This window comes from Canis lupus, chromosome 25 (assembly GCF_048164855.1).
Source record: "Canis lupus baileyi chromosome 25, mCanLup2.hap1, whole genome shotgun sequence".
Classification (NCBI taxonomy): domain Eukaryota; kingdom Metazoa; phylum Chordata; class Mammalia; order Carnivora; family Canidae; genus Canis; species Canis lupus.
In genome coordinates this window covers 45,361,443-45,382,990 of record NC_132862.1, presented here as the reverse complement: position 1 = coordinate 45,382,990, position 21,548 = coordinate 45,361,443, and the positions used below count along the sequence as shown (strand labels likewise).

The window sequence follows — 21,548 nt, the reverse complement described above, 5'->3', positions numbered from 1 at the left end:
TAGTTAACATAGAAAAGACACATCTCTAGGTACAATATTTAATGCTAAGCCTGGGAACTCGGAAAAGTTCCCAGCTCTCAGCCTTGGCCTTTAGAGCACTTGCAATGTGCCCATTGGAAACCCAACTTCCAACCAAGCTTTTAACTAAAGGCTGGATGATAAGCTGTGATAAATAGATTGATATCATCAATCCATTTGCAGGGGAACAAGTGTCTGTGCCTCAAAACCCATAACACATGGCCAAGAGTCATACTGCTTGTTGGCAATTCTCCCTGAGGCCAAGATAGAGGTGAAAGAACCATCCATGGCTAATTAGGGGGTGCTGGTGGGATGGTTGGTGATGGTCAGCAGTGGTGGAAGAGTGAAAAATCATATAACAAATGAAAAAGCATTATTATCACTCTAAGTTGTGACTGAAACCCAGTGGCTGGGCATGTGAAAAAGGCCTGCACAACAACTGAGCATTTCTTGCCCTTTCTTGGGGAAGAGCAGGATGTGGGCCTGGTATCTCCATGTCTCCCATTCTATTTCCTTTCTGCACAAGAGTCCTTTAATTCTAACAAATAGAAAGGAACCTTGTACCAATTGTTCACTTGAAGCTGCACTGAGATCTGGGCATTGGTGTAAGTGAGCTTCAGACTGCAGGTTACAGAAACTTAAGCATTGAGGGAGATCTGCTCTTTGTCATGCTCTCTGTAGGTAACTATGGGAGCTATAAACAGAATACTCTAGGATACCAGATGACTTTCATCCCCATTGGCTTTCCGACTCAGTTGACTCTATTTGAGATAAAAGGATGATTCCCAACTGCTAGAAACTCTGTCAACCCAAATGGGATATGAAATGTCCAGCTGTGTCCTTTCAGGTCTTCCCATCTCATCATCTGAAATAAAGACTCTGCCTGGGCCATTAGTGAGGAGCCAAGGAGAATAGAATTAGACAAGCTGGATATAGATGTAAAGAGCACAAATGAGATTCTAGATATGCTTATGCATGATAAGGACAGGCTTTGAAAACAATAAAGTGGAAGAAAAAAATAGAATTAAGGTGTTGGTGAGAGATTATGGCAACATGGAACCCTGGAGGGAGGGAACGTGAGTTAGAAGTGCATGGTAGCTTCATGGTCCAGACATGCCTTATAGACCCTCTGGGATAGCCCACCACCCACCCGGGCATGCTGACAGCCTTCATCGGATCATTTCCCACCTACAGGGATGAGGAGAGGATCACTGCATCATCAGCCAGACAGTTCTGGTTTTTATCAATTCTTATCACTCAAAGAAGTGAAATCTACCTCTCTGTAGATTTTATTTTTTTATTTTTTTTATTTTTTTTCTCTCTGTAGATTTTAGTCAATAATTCTTAATTCAGGAGCAAGATAAAAATACATTACTCTCTAGTCTACCTAAGAGAAGGCTCTAGCCATTGCCACTCTAAGATTTCTCTTTTCTCCAAGTAAATACTCCCAGTTCATGGAGTCCGTATTTATTTGTTCATTTATTTAGAGGAGGACTCAGATCTAGATTGTTCATTATTGTATTCCTAGCACCCAGAGCAGTGCTCTAGTATAGTAAAGTAAACCCAAACCAAAACGAAAACAAAATCATTTACTAAGGGCCTTTTCCTTGCCATGCATGGCGTTTGGCTCTAGATTCAGATTTATGAAGTTCAATAAACTAGGGTCTCTGCACTTTGGCAGATAATCTAGAGAGGAAGGCAGACAAATCAAGTGTTACAATTTTAAGTGTAGGCCCAATGTGGTATGGAGCACACACCAAATATATCCAAACTAAAATGGAACACCAGAGAATTCTTCCTGGACAAGGAGATAACTTGGGTGAAGCTTGAAGGATGGAGTGCCAGCTGGATAGAGCAGGGGAAGCAGAGAGACACAGTGGTGTGAAATAGCCAACGGGCTCAGCTGGATTGAAGTGAAGCATTTTGGTTGGTTGTGGTAGGAGGACAGAGGTGAAACCTGGGTCTTTCGTGCTAAGTTCAGAGTTGAAGCCTTATGCTAAAGCATTTGGAGAAGCTATTGAAAGATCTTAAGGAAGAGACTGACATAAACTGATTTTTATATATATTTTTTAAATATTTTATTTATTTATTCATTTATTCACAAGAGAGAGAGGCAGAAACACAGGCAGAAACACAGGCAGAGGGAGAAGCAGGCTCCATGCAGGGAGCCCGACATGGGACTCAATCCCGGGTCTCCAGGATTAGGCCCTGGGCTAAAGGTGGCACTAAACTGCTGAGCCACCTGGGCTACCCAGTAAATAAAATCTTTAAAAAAAAAAAAATGTCAAAGCTGATTTTTTTTTCCCCTTAAGAACTGAAGTGTCCTGTGATTTAAAAAAAAAAAATTTTTTTTTTGTTCCATTTTAGAATGAATATATGATGGTATGGGGCACCTGGGTGGCTCAGTCAGTTAAGCATCTGCCCTTAGCTCAGGTCATGATCTGAGAGTCCTGGAATTGAGCCCAGCATCAGGTTCCCTGCTCAATGGGGAGCCTGCTTCTCCCTCTCCCTCTGCTATTCTGTCCTGCTTCTGCTCCCTTTCTCTCAAATAAATAAAATCTTTTCAAAAAGTGAAAAATAAAAACTAACTGTAATCATAAAGGAAATATTATCGGTCTCTTTTTACGTTGTATAACAACTGATGTCCCCTGACATTCTTTGTGCATTTCTCAAGTATTTTGTTATAATTATGTGTTAACTTTAATAAGGAAAAAGATAGTAAACTTAAATTTTAATAGAAAAAGAAGAAATACATACTAATTATGGAGAATTTACAAATACAGTAAACAAGGGGGACCTGGCTGGCTTAGTCAGAGGAGTGTGCAACTCTTGATCTCAAGAGTAAGCTCAAGCCCAATGTTGGGTGTAGAGATTACTTAGGAAATAAATAAAACTATATATACATTTTGAAGTATATACAATAAAATTAATAATGCCTAAAATGTGCTAAACATTATAAAACTTAAGAAATAAAAAAAAAAGCACCCTACAGAAAAAGAAAATAACTGCCTGTGAAACCATTACCTACAGACTGCTGTTCACATTTTTCTATTCATCCTTCTAGGCTTGTTTCTTGTGTATAACCTTTATAATCAGGAGGAAAAACATCTCTCTCCACTCCAACTGCCCCTTCCCTGTCCCACTCTCACTGTCCTGCCTGGTGCTCACCTCTTTTTCATGGATACCCATAATTGTTTCCTTGTCCCCAGGGTCTTCTTTCCGGCCACCCTTCCTCACTGTTTTCCAAGTATCTGGGCTTGTGACTTCCCACCTTTTTTTTTTTTAAAAGATCTTATTTATTCATCAGAGACACAGAGAGAGGAGAAGCAGGCTCTATGAAGGTGCCTGATGTGGGACTGGATCTCGGAACTCTGGGACCACGTCCTGAGCCAAACGCAGATGCCCAACCACTGAGCCATCAGGTGTCCTGTGACTTCCCTGCTTTAAAAGATTTTCTGGGACCCCTGGCTGGCTCAGTCAGAAAAGCATATGAGACTTATCCCAACCAACTTACCTAGATAACTTTCAATCATCCTGAAAACCTACGAATTCGGCCTCAGATTTAAAGAGAGAACAGCTGGAACCCTACAGAGAGAAGAGTTCACACTTCTAACAAGTACAACTTGTTTTAGCTACTCTGCACTGAGCAAAATGACTAGAAAGAAGAACTCAACACAAAAGAAAGAATCAGAAATTGTACTCTCTCCCACAGAGTTACAGAATTTGGATTACAATTCGATGTCAGAAAGCCAATTCAGAAGCACAATTATAAAGCTACTGGTGGCTTTGGAAAAAAGCATAAAGGATTCAAGAGACTTCATGACTGCAGAATTTAGATCTAATTGGGCTGAAAATAAAAATCAATTAAATGAGATACAATCCAAACTGGAAGTCCTAACAACGAGGGTTAATGAGGTAGAAGAATGAGTGAGTGACATAAAAGACAAGTTGATAGCAAGGAAGGAAGCTGAGGAAAAAGAGAAAAACAATTAAAAGATCATGAGGAAAGGTTGAGGGAAATAAATGACAGCCTCAGAAGGAAAAAAATCTATGTTTAATTGGGGTTCCAGAGGGCGCCGAAAGGGACAGAGGACCAGAAAGTGTATTTGAACAAATCATAGCTGAGAGCTTCCCTAACTTGGGGAGGGAAACAGTCATTCAGATCCAGGAGAGAGAGAGATAACCCCCCTAAAATCAATAAAAACTGTTCAACACCCTGATATTTAATAGTGAAACTTGCAAATTCCAAAGATAAAGAGTAGATCCTTAAAGGAGCAAGAGACAAGAGATCCCTAACTTATATGGGGAGAAATATTAGATTAACAGGCAGCCCTGGTGGGGCAGCGGTTTGGTGCTGCCTGCAGCCCGGAGTGTGATCCTGGAGATCCGGGATCGAGTCCCACATCGGGCTCCCTGCATGGAGCCTGCTTCTCCTTCTGCCTGTGTCTCTGCCTCTCTCTCTCTCTCTCTCTCTCTCTGTCTCAATAAATAAATAAAATCTTTAAAAATATATTAACAGCAGACCTCTCCACAGAGACCTGGCAGGCCAGAAAGGGCTGGCACGATATATTCAGGGTCCTAAATGAGAAGGACCTGCAGCCAAGAATACTCTATCCGGCAAGGCTTTCATTCAGAATAGAAGGAGAGATAAAGAGCTTCCAAGATCGGTAGAAACTGAAAGAATATGTGACCACCAAACCAGCTCTGCAAGAAATATTAAGGGGGACTCTGTAAAAGAAAGAGGAAGTCCAAAGAAATAATCCACAAAAACAGGGACTGAATAGGTATTATGATGACACTAAATTCATATCTTTCAATAGTTACTCTGAACATGAATGGGCTAAATGATCCCATCAAAAGGCACAGGGTTTCATACTGGATAAAAAAGCAAGACCCATCTATTAGCTATCTACAAGAGACTCATTTTAGACCTAAGGACACCTACAGCCTGAAAATAAAAGGTTGGAGAACCATTTATCATTCAAATGGTCCTCAAAAGAAAGCAGGGGTAGCCATCCTTATATCAGATAAATTAAAGTTTATCCCAAAGACTATAGTAAGAGATGAAGATGGACACTATCATACTTAAAGGATCTATCCAACAAGAGGACTTACAATCATTAATAGTTATGCCCCTACTGTGCGAGCTACCAAGTATATCAATCAATTAATAACCAAAGATAAGACATACTTAGATAATAATACACTTATACTGGGAGACTTCAACATGGCACTTTCTGTAAACGACAGATTTTCAAAGAACAACATCTCCAAAGGAACAAGAGCTTTAAATGATACACTGGACCAGATGGATTTCACAGATATTTACAGAATTTTACATCCAAGCGCAGCTGAATATACATTCTTCTCAAGTGCACATGGAACTTTCTCCAGAATAGACCACATACTGGGTCACAAATCAGGTCTCAACCATACCAAAAGATTGGGATTGTCCTCTGCATATTTTCAGACCATAATGCTTTGAAACTAGAACTAAATCACAAGAAGAAATTTGGAAGGAATTCAAACACGTGGTGGTTAAAGACCATCCTGCTAAAAGAGGAAAGGGTCAACCAGGAAATTAGAGAAGAATGAAATAGATTCATGGAAACTAATGAGAATGAAGATACAACCGTTCAAAAACCGTTCAAAAGGACTGCAAAAGCAGTCCTGAGAGAGAAATACATCGCAATACAAGCATCCCTCAAAAAACTGGAAAGAGGGCAGCCCAGGTGGCTCAGCGGCTTACTGCTGCCTTCAGCCCAGGGCATGATCCTGGAGACCCAGGATGGAGTCCCACGTCCGGCTCCCTGCATGGAGCCTACTTCTCCCTCTGCCTGTGTCTCTGCCTCTCTCTCTGTATCTCTCATGAATAAATAAATAAAATCTTTAAAAAAAAAAAACTGGAAAGTACTCAAATACACAAGCTAACCTTGCACCTAAAGGAACTGGAGAAAGAACAGCAAATAAAACCTACACCCATCAGAAGAAGAGAGTTAATAAAGATTCTAGCAGAACTCAATGAAATAGAGCCCAGAAGAACTGGGGAACAGATCAACAAAACCAGGAGTTGGTTCTTGAATTACTAAGCTAGATAAACCATTAGTCAGTCTTATTAAAAACAAAAGAGAAAAGACTCAAATTAATAAAATCACAACTGACAAAGGAGAGATCACCACCAATACCAAGGAAATACAAACGATTTTAAAAACTTATTATGAACAGCTATACGCCAATAAATTAGGGAATCTAGAAGAAATGGACGCATTTCTGGAAAACCACAAACTACCAAAACTGGAACAGGAAGAAATAGAAAACCTGAACAGGCCAATAACAGGGAGGAAATTGAAGTAGTTATCGAAAACCTCCCAAGACACAAAAGTCCAGGGCCAGATGGCTTCCCAGGGGAATTCTATCAAACATTTATAGAAGAAACAATACCTATTCTACTAAAGCTGTTCCAAAAGATAGAGAGAGATGGAATACTTCCAAACTCGTTCTATGAGGCCAGCATCACCTTAATTCCAAAACCACACAAAGACCCCACCAAAAAGGAAAATTATAGACCGATAGTCCCGATGAACACAGATGCAAAAATTCTCAACAAGATACTAGCCAATAGGATCCACAGTACATTAACAAGATTATTCACCATGATCAAGTGGGATTTATCCCCGAGATGCAAGGCTGGTTCAACACTTGTATAGCAATCACTGTGATAGATCATATCAACAAGAGAAAAAACAAGAACCATATGATCCTCTCAATAGAGATGCAGAGAAAGCATTTGACAAAATACAGCATCCATTCCTGATCAAAACTCTTCAGAGTGTAGGGATAGAGGGAACACTCCTCAGCATCTTAAAGGCCATCTATGAAAAGCCCACAGCAAATATCATTCTCAATGGGGAAACAGTGGGAGCCTTTCCCCTAAGATCAGGAACACGACAGGGATGTCCACTCTCACCACTGCTATTCAACATAGTACTAGAAGTCCTAGCCTCAGCAAACAGGCAACAAAAAGAAATAAAAGGCATTCAAATTGGCAAAGAAGTCACATTCTCCCTCCTTGCAGATGACATGATACTGTACATAGAAAATCCAAAAGACTCTACCCCAAGATTGCTAGAACTCATACAGCAATTCGGCAGTGTGGCAGGATACAAAATCAATGCCCAGAAATCAATGGCATTTCTATACACTAACAATGAGACTGAAGAAAGAGAAATTAAGGAGTCAATCCCATTTACAATTGCACCCAAAAGCATAAGATACCTAGGAATAAACCTAACCAAAGAGGTTATACCCTAAAAACTACAGAACACTTCTAGAAGAAATTGAGGAAGACACAAAGAGATGGGAAAATATTCCATGCTCATGGATTAGAAGAATTAATATTGTGGAAATGTCAATTCTACCCAGGGCAATTTACACATTTAATGCAATCCCTATCAAAATACCATGGACTTTATTCAGAGAGTTGGAACAAATCATCTTAAGATTTGTGTGGAATCAGAAAAGACCCCGAATAGCCAGTGGAATATTGAAAACCATAGCTGGGGGCATCACAATGCCAGATTTCAGGTTGTACTACAAAGCTGTGGTCATCAAGACAGTGTGGTACTGGCACAAAAAAAGACACATAGATCAATGGAACAGAATAGAGAATCCAGAAGTGGACCATCAACTCTATGGTCAACTAATATTCGATAAAGGAGGAAAGACTATCCACTGGAAGAAAGACAGTCTCTTCAATAAATGGTGCTGGGAAAATTGGACATCCACATGCAGAAGAATGAAACTAGGCCACTCTCTTACACCAGACACAAAGATAAACTCAAAATGGATGAAAGATCTAAATGTGAGACAAGAATCCATCAAAATCCTAGAAGATAACACAGGCAACACCCTTTTTGAACTTGGCTGCAGCAACTTCTTGCAGGATACATCTGTGAAGGCAAGGGAAACAAAAGTAAAAATGAATCATTGGGACTTAATCAGGATAAAAAGCCTCTGCACAGCGAAAGATACAGTCAACAAAACTAAAAAGACAACCTACAGAATGAGAGAAGATATTTGCAAATGACCTATCAGATAAAGGGCTAGTTTCCAAGATCTATAAAGAACTTATTAAACTCAACAGCAAAGAAACAAACAATCCAATCATGAAATGGGCAGAAGACATGAAGAGAAATCTCACAGAGGAAGACATAGACATGGCCAACACGCACATGAGAAAATGCTCTGCATCACTTGCCATCAGGGAAATACAAATCAAAAGCACAATGAGATACCACCTCACACCAGTGAGAATGGGGAAAATTAACAAGACAGGAAACAACAAATGTTGGAGAGGATGTGGAAAAAAGGGAATCCTCTTGCACTGTTGGTGGGAATGTGAACTGGTGCAGCCACTCTGGAAAACTGTGTGGAAGTTCCTCAAAGAGTTAAAAATAGACCTGCCCTACGACCCAGCAATTGCACTGTTGGGGATTTTTCCCAAAGATTCAGATGCAATGAAACGCCAGGACACCTGCACTCCGATGTTTCTAGCAGCAATGTCCACAGTAGCCAAACCGTGGAAGGAGCCTCGGTGTCCATCGAAAGATGAATGGATAAAGAAGATGTGGTTTATGTATACAAGGGAATATTACTCAGCCATTAGAAACGACGAACAACTACCATTTGCTTCGACGTGGATGGAACTGGAGGGTATTATGTTGAATGAAAAATAAGTCAATCGGAGAAGGACAAACATTATATGGTCTCATTCATTTGGGGAATATAAAAAATAGTGAAAGGGAATAAAGGGGAAAGGAGAGAAAATGAGTGGGAAATACCAGAGAGGAGACAGAACATGAGAGACTCCTAACTCTGGGAAATGAACAAGGGGTAGTGGAAGGGGAGGTGGGTGTGGGGTTGGGTGACTGGGTGATGGGCACTGAGGGGGGCACTTGACGGGATGAGCACTGGGTGATATGCTATATGTTGGCAAATTGAATTCCAATTAAAAAGAAAAGAAAAGAAAAGAAAAGAATATGCCTCTTGATCTCCCGGTTGTGAGTTTGAGCCCCATGTTGGGTGCAAAGATTATTTAAATAAATAAAACTAAAAAAAAAAAAAATGTTTCCTTACTCTCCATTGACTGCAGGAGAAAATCCAAACTCTTTAGTCTGGCACGCAAGCTGATGCAACCTTCCTGTCTAGACTCTCACCTTCTCCAAGAGTCCTCCTTTTTTCCACTGTCCCTTAGCAATACACACTTGGCTGCCTCTGTGTGTCTGCTGACCCTGATTCCTGGAATCCTCTTCTTTCTCAATACTTGGTGAGATCATCTCAAGAGTCTTCCTCCAAGATTTGGTGTTGACCCCCACCCCCACACCTCCGCAATACTTAGCCTTTGTGCACACCTCTAGCAGGTTCTCATTTTATTGTATGGTTGTCATGTGTGCATATTCATCCTCACTGAATCATAGTGTATCCCAAATGTATGTCATCATCTCCGTACCTCTAGCACCTAGATGGTGCTTGATGCATGGTATCTTTGTAGCTGAATGAATGAAGGAATGCCTACGTGTGTGTCTTTCACTTAGCTAATCAACTAGTATTTTCAAAGTGTCTACTATGTATTCATCATGTGCAAGGCACATGTGGAGCTGTCAAAAGGCTTTAAAATTTTGAATTTTAATACCACAAAGATTTCTTTGAGTGCTAATTGTTTGCTGTGGAAACATCAAAGAAGTAAAACACACAGTTTCCAACCTCAAAAGATACTTTTAATCTTTGTAGGGAGATACAACTTTGGTCCATGAAACAAATCCAAATAATACAAGCAAGTTCTATTAGATGTAGAGACAAGTGGAAGAAACCTACCCAAGTGTCATGGAAATGGCACTAAACTAAGATTGGGGTTCTTGGTTGTTTCCCCCCATCTATCATTTACTAGCTGTATAACCCTGGATGGGTCACTTCACTATCTCCTTGAATCTATTTTCTCATTTGGTAAAATATATGTTTTGATTTTTTTTTTTTTTATGACTAAGTTTCCTTCTAACTCTTTGATTCTGTAATTAAGTGCTATGAGATGACTGGAAAGGGAGCATTAACCATGATTTAGAGTTGTTAGAAGGAAGTTCATGCTGAAGGTGAAATCGAAGCTGAACTTGAGTGAGATTTTGGACAGCCAGAGAAGAGGCAGAAAGGCATTTAAGATATGGGGAACAACATAAACAAAGAGACAGGCAGAGACAGGATTGAGCAAGCATGCTTGTAGGGTAGACTAGACCAGGCTCTCTGGTGGAGAATGATTAATAGAGAGGGTTGAGAAACAGCCTGGGTAGGTTGCCTAGGGCCAGGAAGGACTTAAGAGAGCACAGGAACCAGTGAAGCTATTTTGGGATACTCGAAAAAGGCAGGACAGAGGTAATAGGGATCAAAATTAGCTTTGCAGCAGTGAGAAAAGCAATGGTTGAAGAGAAATTTCAAAGATAAAATCAGAAAGCTGGTGAGGCTATCCAGTCTGAAGGAAAGGGATGAGTCAAAGTCACATCTCACATTTTAAACCAGAGAAAGTGAATACACCAGGCTCTAACCCAGGCACCAACACCTCTAGAGAGAGGCTAGAATGCCCCCAGCAGCCTATACTGTCTGCCCCCTCTGGTGACTTTAGGGTTGAGGGCTGCTCTAGGATCTTCTACACACCAAATTTCTGGGGACTTTGCTAAGAACAACTCAGACCCAGTTTTCCTTTTTTAATAAAGATTTTTAGGGATGCCTGGGTGGCTCAGCGTTGGGCATCTGCCTTTAGCTCAGGGCGGGATCCCAGTCGGGGGATGGAGTCCCGCATCAGGCTCCCTGCATGGAGCCTGCTTCTCTCTGTGCCTGTGTATCTGCCTCTCTGTGTCTCTCATAAATAAATAAAATCCTTAAAAAAATAAATAAATAAATATAAATAAATAAATAAATAAATAAATAATAAATAAATAAAATCCTTAAAAAAAAAAAAAAAAAAAAGGGCAGGCCCCGTGGCCCAGCAGTTTAACGCCACCTTCGGCCTGGGGTGTGATCCTGGAGACCGAGAATCAAGTCGCAGGTCAGGCTCCCTACATGGAGCCTGCTTCTTTCTCACTCTGCTTGTGTGTCTGCCTCTCTCTCTCTCTCTCTCTGTCTGTCATGAATAAATAAATAAATCTTAAAAAAAAAAAAAAAAGATTTTTAGTGTGCCTGAATGTCCTTTGAATCTATCAGATGTTCTGAAATTTCCAAATTTCATCTTAATGACAAACTACAGGAGTGTCTGGCTGGCTTAATCTATAGAGCATGTAACTCTTTTTCTTTCTTTCTTTTTTTTTTTTTTTTAAGATTTTATTTATTTATTCATGAGAGACACAGAGAGGCAGAGACACAGGCACAGAGAGAAGCAGGCTCCATGCAGGGAGCCTGATGTGGGACTCTATCCCAGGACTTCAGGACCACGTCTTGAGTGGAAGGCAGACACCCAACCGCTGAGCCACCCAGGCATCTCATGGGTATAACTCTTGATCTTGGGGTCATGAGTGCAAGCTCCACATTGTGCATAGAGTCTACTTTAAAAAAGAAAAAAAGGGGTACCTGGGTGGCCCAGTGAGTTAAGCATTTGATGTCGGCTCTGGTCATGATCTTGTGGCCCCGGGTTGAGCGCGGAATCTGGCTCCTCACTCATTCAGGAGTCCATGTCTCCCTTGGTCCTCCCCCGACTTGTGCATGTGCATGTGTGCATGCATTTGTGTGTTCTCTCTCTCAATTAAAGAAATAAAATCTTAAAAAAAAAAAGAAAAGAAAAAGAAACTATGATGTCCTCCAGTCCCTTAAGAAATTAAAAGTTAGGGATCCCTGGGTGGCGCAGTGGTTTGGCGCCTGCCTTTGGCCCAGGGCGCGATCCTGGAGATCCGGGATCGAATCCCACGTCGGGCTCCCGGTGCATGGAGCCTGCTTCTCCCTCTGCCTGTGTCTCTGCCTCTCTCTCTCTCTCTCTGTGACTATCATAAATAAATAAAAATGTAAAACAAGAAAAAAAAAGAAAAGAAATTAAAAGTTATATTAAATCAGTATCAAAATTTAAAGATTGGGAAGAATGTGAACATCAATTTTGTATATGGGACGCCTGGGCGGCCTAGCAGTTGAGCATCTCCCTTTGGCCCGGGATATGATCCTGGAGTCCTGGGATCAAGTCCCAAGTCGGGCTCCCTGCAGGGAGCCTGCTTTTCCCTCTGTGTCTCTGCCTCTCTCTCTGTGTCTGTCATGAATAAATAAATAAAATCTTTAAACAAATAAAATAAAATATGCTGAAGGAAGATATTGTGTTGTTTTTACTTATTAATATGTATTCATTCTTTAATACTTATTTGTCAAAAATTGTTCTATGATACTGTAAGCTATGAAAAGAAAGATAAAGTTCCCTATTTTTAGGAAACTTCCAGTCTAGGGGAGGAGAAGAAAGGTAAGCAAACAATTATACTGTAATTTTATTGGTCCTGATCAGGAATGAGCAGTGGCAGGCAGCCATCAGCATTCTGAGCCTGAAGGTGCAGGAGGTAGTGACAGCATTAATGAAGACCCAGAGAGGTACCACAGCAGGGAAAGAGCAGAGTAAGAAAAAAACCTTCCCATCTCTCCCTGTGCCCACCTTCTGGTCCTTGGTGGTGCCTCTAAGGGGTGGGAGCCCAAGTGATAAGGTCTTCAGAGGTCAGCCTGTTGGGTCACTTAACAGGATAGAGAAGAGTCAGAGGATGAATGGCAGGGGGAAGTTGTTAAGAGAATAACCAGCCCAACAACGTGCTAGTCTATAATAGAGGCATAGAGAATTAGAAATCATGAGAGGCAGGACTGAGACCCCACCAGCAAGGGACTGGGTAGCCAAGACCTCCAACTTAAGCCCAAAGCAGGAAACAAGGTCTTTGTGAGCAGAGACACAAGTTGCTGTGATGGTGTATCTGTGACAACTAGGTTCAGGAGGGAAGTTGGCCACAAGTAACAACAGCAAGAACAATTACTTAAACGATATAAGATGTATTTCCCAAAAAGGAAGCTAGTCCAAAGGAAGATAGGTACGGAGGCTTTACAATCATCAGGGATTCAAGTTCTTTCTATGGACTCTGCCATCCTCAACACAGTTTCTGTCTCATGATTCCCACAGCTATCCCTCTGTGTTCCAATCAGCAGAAAGAAAGGCTGAAAATGGTCATGCTCCCTCCTTTTAAGGACACTTTCAGGAAGTTGCACACACCACATTGGCTTACATCCTATTGGCCAGAAATTAATCATAGGACCACACCCAGCCACAAGGAGGACTGGAGATAACCTCTCTATTCTGAGTATTCCTTCTTCCAACCAAAAATCAGAGGTTTCATTGAAGGGAAGAAGGAGAGAATAAATGTTAGGAAACAATTTGTAATCTCTGCGGAAGGAAGGGATAGAAGCATAGTGATTCCTAACAGATGCCTTGCCTGAATGGTAAATGTTTTTGTTTTTTTAAAGATTTTATTTATTTACTCATGAGAGACGCAGATTGAGAGAGAGGCAGAGACACAGGCAGAGGGAGAAGCAGGCTCCATGCAGGGAGCCCGATGTGGGACTCGTTCTCTGGACTCCAGGATCAGGCCCTGGGCCGAAGGGAGGCGTTCAACCACTGAGCCACCCGGGCTGCCCATATTTATTCATTTGAGAGAGAGAGAGAGAGAGAGAGAGAGAGAGAGAAAGTGCGAGCCTGCGAGCTCTGTCACACACACACACACACACACACACACACACACACACTTGCAAGAGTGGGGGGAGGGGCAGAGGCACAAGCAGACTGCTTAGCTTAGCAGGGCCCTGGATCATGACCTAAGCCAAAGGCAGACACCTAAGCGACTGAGCCACCCTATTGCCCCCTGGAAGATGTACTTAATAAAAACAGAAAATTAATTTTCTGTTCACAAGGCAACAAGATATGGTAGGAAAGTTGGAGAATTGGGAATTAGAATGCTAAGTTCTAGTTCCCCATTCGTTATTCACTAAGCAAGAGACCTTAAGCAAATCAGTTCACTTTCTGAATCTTGGTTTCTTCATGTGCAAAATGACACAGTTGGACTATATTCCTTTTAAAGGTTTCCCCTTCTATAGATGTCAGAAAGTTGTTTTCTGTCTAAGTTGGTACTAAGATGAGCAGAGGCTGGGGCGCCTGTGTGGCTCAGTTGGTTAAGTGTCTGCCTTCAGCTCTGATCATGATCCTGGGGGCCTGGGATCAAGCTCCACATTGAGCTCCCCGCTCAGCTGGGAGTCTGCCTCTCCCTCTGCCACACCCCCTGCTTGTGCTCTTTCTCTCTCTTTCTGTGACAAATAAATAAATAAAAATCTTTTAAAAAATGATTAGCAGAGGTTGAAAAATAAAAGTGTAGTTAGGGTAGGGTGAAGGATCTTAATGGTTGCTCTCCTAATTTTAATTAATTTAGATGATACATGTTCAGATTTTTTTTTTGGTTATTTGCTCTTCAAATATTCTAGAAACAGGGCAGCCCCAGTGGCTCAGTGGTTGGCACCGCCTTCAGCCCAGGGTGTGATTCTGGGGACCTGGGATCGAGTCCCACGTCAGGCTCCCTGCATGGAGCCTGCTTCTCCCTCTGCCTGTGTCTCTGCCTTGCTCTCTCTCTCTCTCTATCCGTCATGAATAGATAAATAAAATCTTTAAAAAAATATTCTAGAAACAGTCCATTCATAATATTTCGGGAATTTATACATTCAAATGAAAATATATCTGTATGTTTTGTCAAAATATTACTCAAAGGAACATTTTGAAAATCATACTGAATTTTTAAGATATTACATTGATACCTTAACAAAAGACCCCTCTTTAAAATGATTGACAAAAATGAAAGAATAGAATTTGTAAGAGCATCTGTTGGGTATTATTTTCTTTTCAAATTGGACTCCTTCTATACACTCAGAGCAGATCTGAGTGTATACTAAACTCTCAAAGTAGGTAAGTATATTTCTGACACATCCCACTGTTCTACTTTCTTTTAAACACTCTTTATTTTCCAAGCCCTCAATATCCTCAATTTGTTCTATTTCCACCCTGGGTGAGAGGGACACTATATTACAAGGCAATTCATACTATAATAGTAGCAACTTCTTGTATTATCCCTTCATTTCCATTTTAAAAGTGTAGCTCCTTGAAAGGACAACGCCTTACCCTCAAAATGAGTTTCTATTCTATAGTGAATAGAATTGCAGGCTTCTTGTCACTCATCAGTATCTGAGAATTGTTTGTGTTTGTGGAGGGAAGGGACAGTATCCCTCAAATCCCACTGTTCTGGTCACCATCTGCTGTCCATCAGAAACCCAGCATTTTGAAGATTTTTGGCCTAGTTCTAGGAATAGCCTTGCTATTTTAGACTGAATGGTATTTATTAGAATATAGCAAGCTTTTTGTACATATACTTTGCATATTACTATTTTTGTATTTCAATTATATCTGAAAGTGTGAAATAGGTAATCAAAATGAAACAACAGACCATAAAGGATCAATCCTCTTTTCTGAAGGAGCAAAGCAAAATTACATGGTTCTAGACAATTCTAAGAATAGATTACTTTACGTTAGTAAATTTCTAATATGTAGAGAATGCAACACCCACCCACCTGCACACACGCAGAATTCATAAACTGAGAATATGAAGTGTGTCAAAAAGAGCACCTGGGTGGCTCAGTCAGTCAAACATTTGACTCAGTTTTGGCTTAAGTCATGATCTCAGGGTGGTGAGACAGAGCTCCACATCCTATTCTGTGCTCAGTGGGGAGGCTGCTTGAGATTCTCACTCTCTCTCACTCTCCCTCTGCCTCTCCCCCCCTCAAATAAATAATAAGTGTTTAAGAAAAAGAAGTATGAAAAAAAAAAAAAAAGAAAAAGAAGTATGTCAATGGAAGTTAGACTTGATGTTCTAATGAAAAACTATTGAAATTGAGCTTCCCTGTTGCATAAAACCAAGTCAGGAAAATGCTAGAAAATGAAGGGAGGTACTTAAAAGTGGGGCACACATCATTGGTGAGGAAAACAAAGTAGGATATAGTCATGAATATGTGGCTTTCCTAGACCACCTCTACGTAAGCATGTTATAGAGGATATAAAGGCATGGCTGGGAGACCAGCTGCTTAGGACAACCAACCAGAGCTCACACACAAGACTTTGTGGTCGATAAACTAAGGAACTGGGCACAGGGAAGAAAGAGGGGCTCTTTCTCTTCCCTACAATGTACAGGAGACTCCCTGTTTCTTCTCACTCTACTCCACATTCTTCACTAAAGCCAGATTCAAAAGGAAAGCCTAAATTTTCAGTTCAGTTGATTTTCTGTTCCTATAGGACTTGAGACCACAGGCTGAAACCTGACTTTCTGGTTCCCTGAGAACAACCATCAAGCAGGAGAGAACATATGGTAGTAAACTTGAGGAATTTACCTCTGCCAAGATTAGAATGGAACTGAAATTATGTCAAGAATTTGGGGATGTCCTCCAGTGAGTAAACGGTTAGGTCCATCAGGCCCAAAGCAATTTGATTCAATTCAGTTCAATTCAATTAATTCTTCTCAAAAAAACATAAGCCCCTATTATGTGCTAGGAACTGTATTAATTTAAAGGAACACAGGGGTATAACAGTTATGGACAATGTCCTCAAAGAGCTTGGAAAAATCAGTAGAAGACAGATACATACTTTTTTTTTAAAGATTCTTTTTTTTTTTAAATTTTTTAAATTTATTTATGATAGTCACACAGAGAAAGAGAGAGAGGCAGAGACATAGGCAGAGGGAGAAGCAGGCTCCATGCACCGGGAGCCCAACTTGGGATTCGATCCTGGGTCTCCGGGATCGCGCCCTGGGCCAAAGGCAGGCGCTAAACCACTGCGCCATCCAGGGATCCCTAAAGATTCTTATTTATTTATTCATGAGAGAGAGAGAGAGGAAGAGGAAGAGACAGAGGCAGAGGGAGAAGCAGGCTCCATACAGGGAGCCCCATGGGGACCTGGGACTCCAAGATCACACCCTGGCCTGAAGGCAAGTACTCAACTGCTGAGCCACCCAGACATCCCCAGATACATAATTGAAATGAACTACAAAGGATTCTCAGTAGTAAGGCAAGTAGAAGATGTATGCTGTATCAAGAAATGAGTCTAGTAAGCAATAATAAAGGCATTTCACTAAGTGCACTACTTGGAAATAATGGGGTATTCTCATCCCAGAGTGGCTTTGTGGTTAGTGACATGATAGAGAAACAAATAACTTCATATGTCCCTGATTTGAATTCATAGACCACCATCTGAATTCCTCGAAGTCACTCAGACTCCTACACCAGATAGCCTGGAAACAAATGTCTTCCAGGTGATCTAGACTGTGGCTGTGGACTAGAAATACTTTATTAAAGAATAGCTCTGAACTGGACAAACTCTTTGAGTTGCAGCAGGCCTTCTATCCAGGATTGTAGTTGATGGCAGGTAAGGGCTGGTTCATACTGGAGAGATATGCTGGGGTCCCATAGAGTGTACAGGCTTTGGAGCAGCTTGCCTGGGTTGAAACTCAGTTTCACCACTTACCTACCTGCTGTGTAAGCAGAGCAAGTCACTTGACCCCTCTGTGCTTCCAATTCCTCAAGACCCACGATGAGTGTCTCAAGTACCTTTAAGGCCCATGATGAAAGGGGAGGAAAGAACTTTTTAAATGCCTCCTATGTGCTGCATATATGAAGGGTATTATGTTCCTTTATACATAAGAAGAAATTAAGGCTCAAAGAGGTTAAATAATTTTTTCAAGAATACACAATCAGCAGAATGGGCAAAACTAAAGCAGAAAGATGAATGGTTTCCTCAGGCGGGTAGAGTGGTGAGGGGAGAAGTTTGGGGAAAAGGAGAATGACTGCTAATGGGTATGAGATTTCTTGTAGGGATGATGAAAATGTTCTATAATTGATTACAGCAATGGTTACATAACGCTGTGAATGTAATAAAACCATTTAATTGCACAGTTTAAATACATGATTTGTATAGTATATAAATTAAGTCTCAATAAAGTGATTTTTAAAAAAGCACAGCCAAGAAGCATCAGTGTCTGATTCAGACTTGGGCCAGGAGGATGACTTTAAGGCCAGCTCTTTTTATTACGTCACACCATCTCTCACACAGAACCTGGTGCATCCTTCTCACATAGGACACTATGTACACACACACAAAATCCAGGGATGGGAGGTAAGGGACTGTCCTTAGGTGCCTAAGGAGGGACGCCTGGGTGGCTCAGTGGTTGAGCATCTGCCTTTGGCTCAAGTCAAGATCCTTTAAATCTTTAACAAAAAAAAAAAGAAAGAAAGAAAGAAAGAAAAATAATCACCACTTAAAAATTCTTCTTTACACTTCTATTTTCCAAAAGTTTCACAAATAAACAGAACTTTTACAATAAGAAAATATTATTTGTAAGTGTAAAATTAAAAGAATAGCTCTAGTTTTTCAATTTTCTACTTTTCTAAGTTTTTTTAGATAAGCATGTGTTGGGGATCCCCTGGTGGCTCGGTGGTGTGGTGCCTGCTTTTGGCCCAGGGCATGACCCTGGAGTCCTGGGATCAAGTCCCAAGTCGGGCTTCCTGCATGGAGCCTGCTTTTCCCTCTGCCAGTGCCTCTGCCTCTCTCTTTGTGTCTCTCATGAATAAATAAATAAAATCTTAAAAAAAAAAAAAAAAGATAAGCATGTGTTTTTCTTATAATAAAATATTTTATTTTGTTTTTTTTTTTCCTAAAGATTTTATTTATTTATTCATGAAAGGCACAGACAGAGAGAGAGGCAGAGACACAGGCAGAGGGAGAAGCAGGTTCCATGCAGGGACCCCGATGTGGGACTTGATCCCAGATCCTGGGATCATGCCCTGAGCCGCAGGCAGACGCCGAATCGCTGAGCTACCCAGGCATCCCTCTAGAACCTCTAGAACCTTTTTTTTTTTTAGAACCTTTTTTTATAGTTGCTGTTGTTGTGTTTTTTATAAACACAATAATATGTGTTTTTTATTTATGTACTTTAGAGAGAGATCATGCCTGCAAAGAGTACGAGTGAGGTGGGGCAGAGGAAGAGGGAGAAAATCCTCAAGCAGACTCCCTGCTGAGCACTAAGCCTGACATGGGGCTCCGTTCCAGGACCCTGATATCATGACCTGAGACAAAATCAAGTCAGATACTTAACCAACTGAGCCACCCAGGCACCCCTATGGTTATATTATTTTTTATACTTTGGTCTCTAGTCCTTTTCAAATTAGCCTTTGTGAATGGTGTGAGGTAGGGGGTCAGATTCATTTTTTCTCCTAATTGTTCCAGCACCCTTTGTTAAAAATAATATCCTAATAGGATTGCTTTGGCACCTTCATTGAAAATCAAATAACTGCATATATGTGGGTCTAGTTTTGAGTTTTCTTTTTCTGTTTTTGTTACATTTGATTATCCTTATGTCTAGCCCCATTTTTAACTGAATTTTATAACTGGTCAGTTCAACATAATTTCTCTGGGCCTCAGTTCCTCATTTATACAATGAACTATTGTAGTTGCCTAATTTGTGAGGCCTCTTATATCTATAAAATCCTACAGTTCTTGGTTCTCAGCACCGCACTGTTCTATTTGTGCCAATCGTTTTTTATATTGATTCTATAGCTTGCTGGTTTTGAAAGAAGTTTAGGAATGTAAAGATCTGCATGAATTCCCTTTCTTTCCCGTAACTCTGGTGTCTCATTTCTGCCTCAAAATTTCAGAAAAGTGATTTGCGTTACTTAATGTTGACTAGAACTAGTAACAGAATCTGCTGTGTCTGCTGGTTTCTCTGGTAGAAGTATCTTATAAATGAAGACACCTACCAAAAGTTAGGACCGGGGAGCCCAGGTGGCTCAGCGGTTTGGCGCCGCCTTCAGCCCAGGGCCTGATCCTGGAGACCCGGGTTTGCGTCCCACGTCGGGCTCCCTGCGTGGAGCCTGCTTCTCCTTCTGCCTGTGTCTCTGCCTCTCTCTCTCTATCTATCTATCTCTGTCTCTCATGAATAAATAAATAAAATCTTAAATTTTTTATTTTTATTTATTTATTTATTTATTTTTTAAGTTAGGACCAGGGCACCCCCGGTGGCGCAGCGGTTTAGCGCCGCCTGCAGCCCGGGGCGTGATCCTGGAGACCCAGGATCGAGTCCCACATCGGGCTCCCTGCATGGAGCCTGCTTCTCCCTCTGCCTGCGTCTCTGCCTCTCTCTCACTCTATGTCTATAATAAATAAATAAATCTTAATTTTTCTTAAGAAAAAAAAGTTAGGACCAGCTATGACAATTGGGTATTCTATAAATAATGTAACTGCATACTTTATCTTGCAAATGAGGGCACTTTTGATATTGAAAGGCAGAATAATAATAATATAATCTTATACATACATATTATAACATATATAATTAATATATAATAAAATATAATTAATATAATAAATATGAAGTTACTATAGTGAAATATATAATTAATATACAACATAATTATTCCTGTATAATTATAAGATTGTATTATTATTATTATTTTGTCTCTGAGGGGGCCACCATTCCTGAAAGTACTATAATAACCTGGTTGATGTGTGGAGTGGACAGAACAAGCTCCTTTTCCATCTCCGTTCTCCAAAAATCTATTTAATATGTCCATGGATAGAGGATGTATCAGATATTAAAGTGATAGGAACAGATACTACACTTGATCTAAGCCAAAGGCTGAGAAGTGATGAAATGGGTAATTATTAATAACTGTGCCAGAACAACAGGTGTAAACCAAGAGTGCCCTGGAATGTATAGTAGCCCTGTCAATAAATCTCTTAGAACTCAAAGTCATTCATTCAATAGCCATTTTTCAGATGCCTAAGTGTCATGGTCTGTATTAGGTGCTGGAGAGTCTAAGACAGATAAACTGAAATTCCTGCCCTGAAGAGTTTTCTGTATAGCTAGGGAAGCAGATAAAAAAAATCAGGCAATTATTGTGAAGTGTTAAGTTCCATGATGGATATCAGCCCAGGGTAAGGCAGGCAGGAAAGACACCTGAGCTAAGTATGTATGTATGTATGTATGTATTTATTTATTTATTTAGATTTTATTTATTTATGAGAGACACAGAGAGAGGCAGAGATGTAGGCAGAGGGAGAAGCAGACTTCCTGCAGGGAGCCTGATGTGGGACTCCATCACAGGACCATGGTATCGTGACCTGAGCCGGAGGCAGTTGCTCAACCGCTGAACCACTCAGGTGCCCCAGTTTTTATTTTATTTTTTAAAGATTTATTTATTTATTTGAGAGGGGAGGTGCAACAGAGGGAGAGAATCTTTAAACAGACTTTCTGATGATCACAGAGCCCCCACATCAAGGGCTTGATCTCCTGACCCTGAGAACATGACCTGATCCAAAACCAAGAGTTGGATGCTTAACTGACTGAGCCACCCAGGGGTCCCTTGAGCTACGTTTTTAAACAACAAAGTGTTACCAAAGG

At 40.8% G+C, this 21,548-nt stretch overlaps 1 non-coding gene across 1 annotated transcript; it reads right to left on the bottom strand.

Moving 5' to 3' along the window:
- Positions 1-20,607: 20,607 nt before the first annotated feature.
- On the bottom strand, positions 20,608-20,795 carry LOC140617748 (U2 spliceosomal RNA). Its single transcript, XR_012017927.1, has one exon. It is a non-coding gene; the product is annotated as a U2 spliceosomal RNA (small nuclear RNA).
- Between the last annotated feature and the right edge of the window lie 753 nt (positions 20,796-21,548).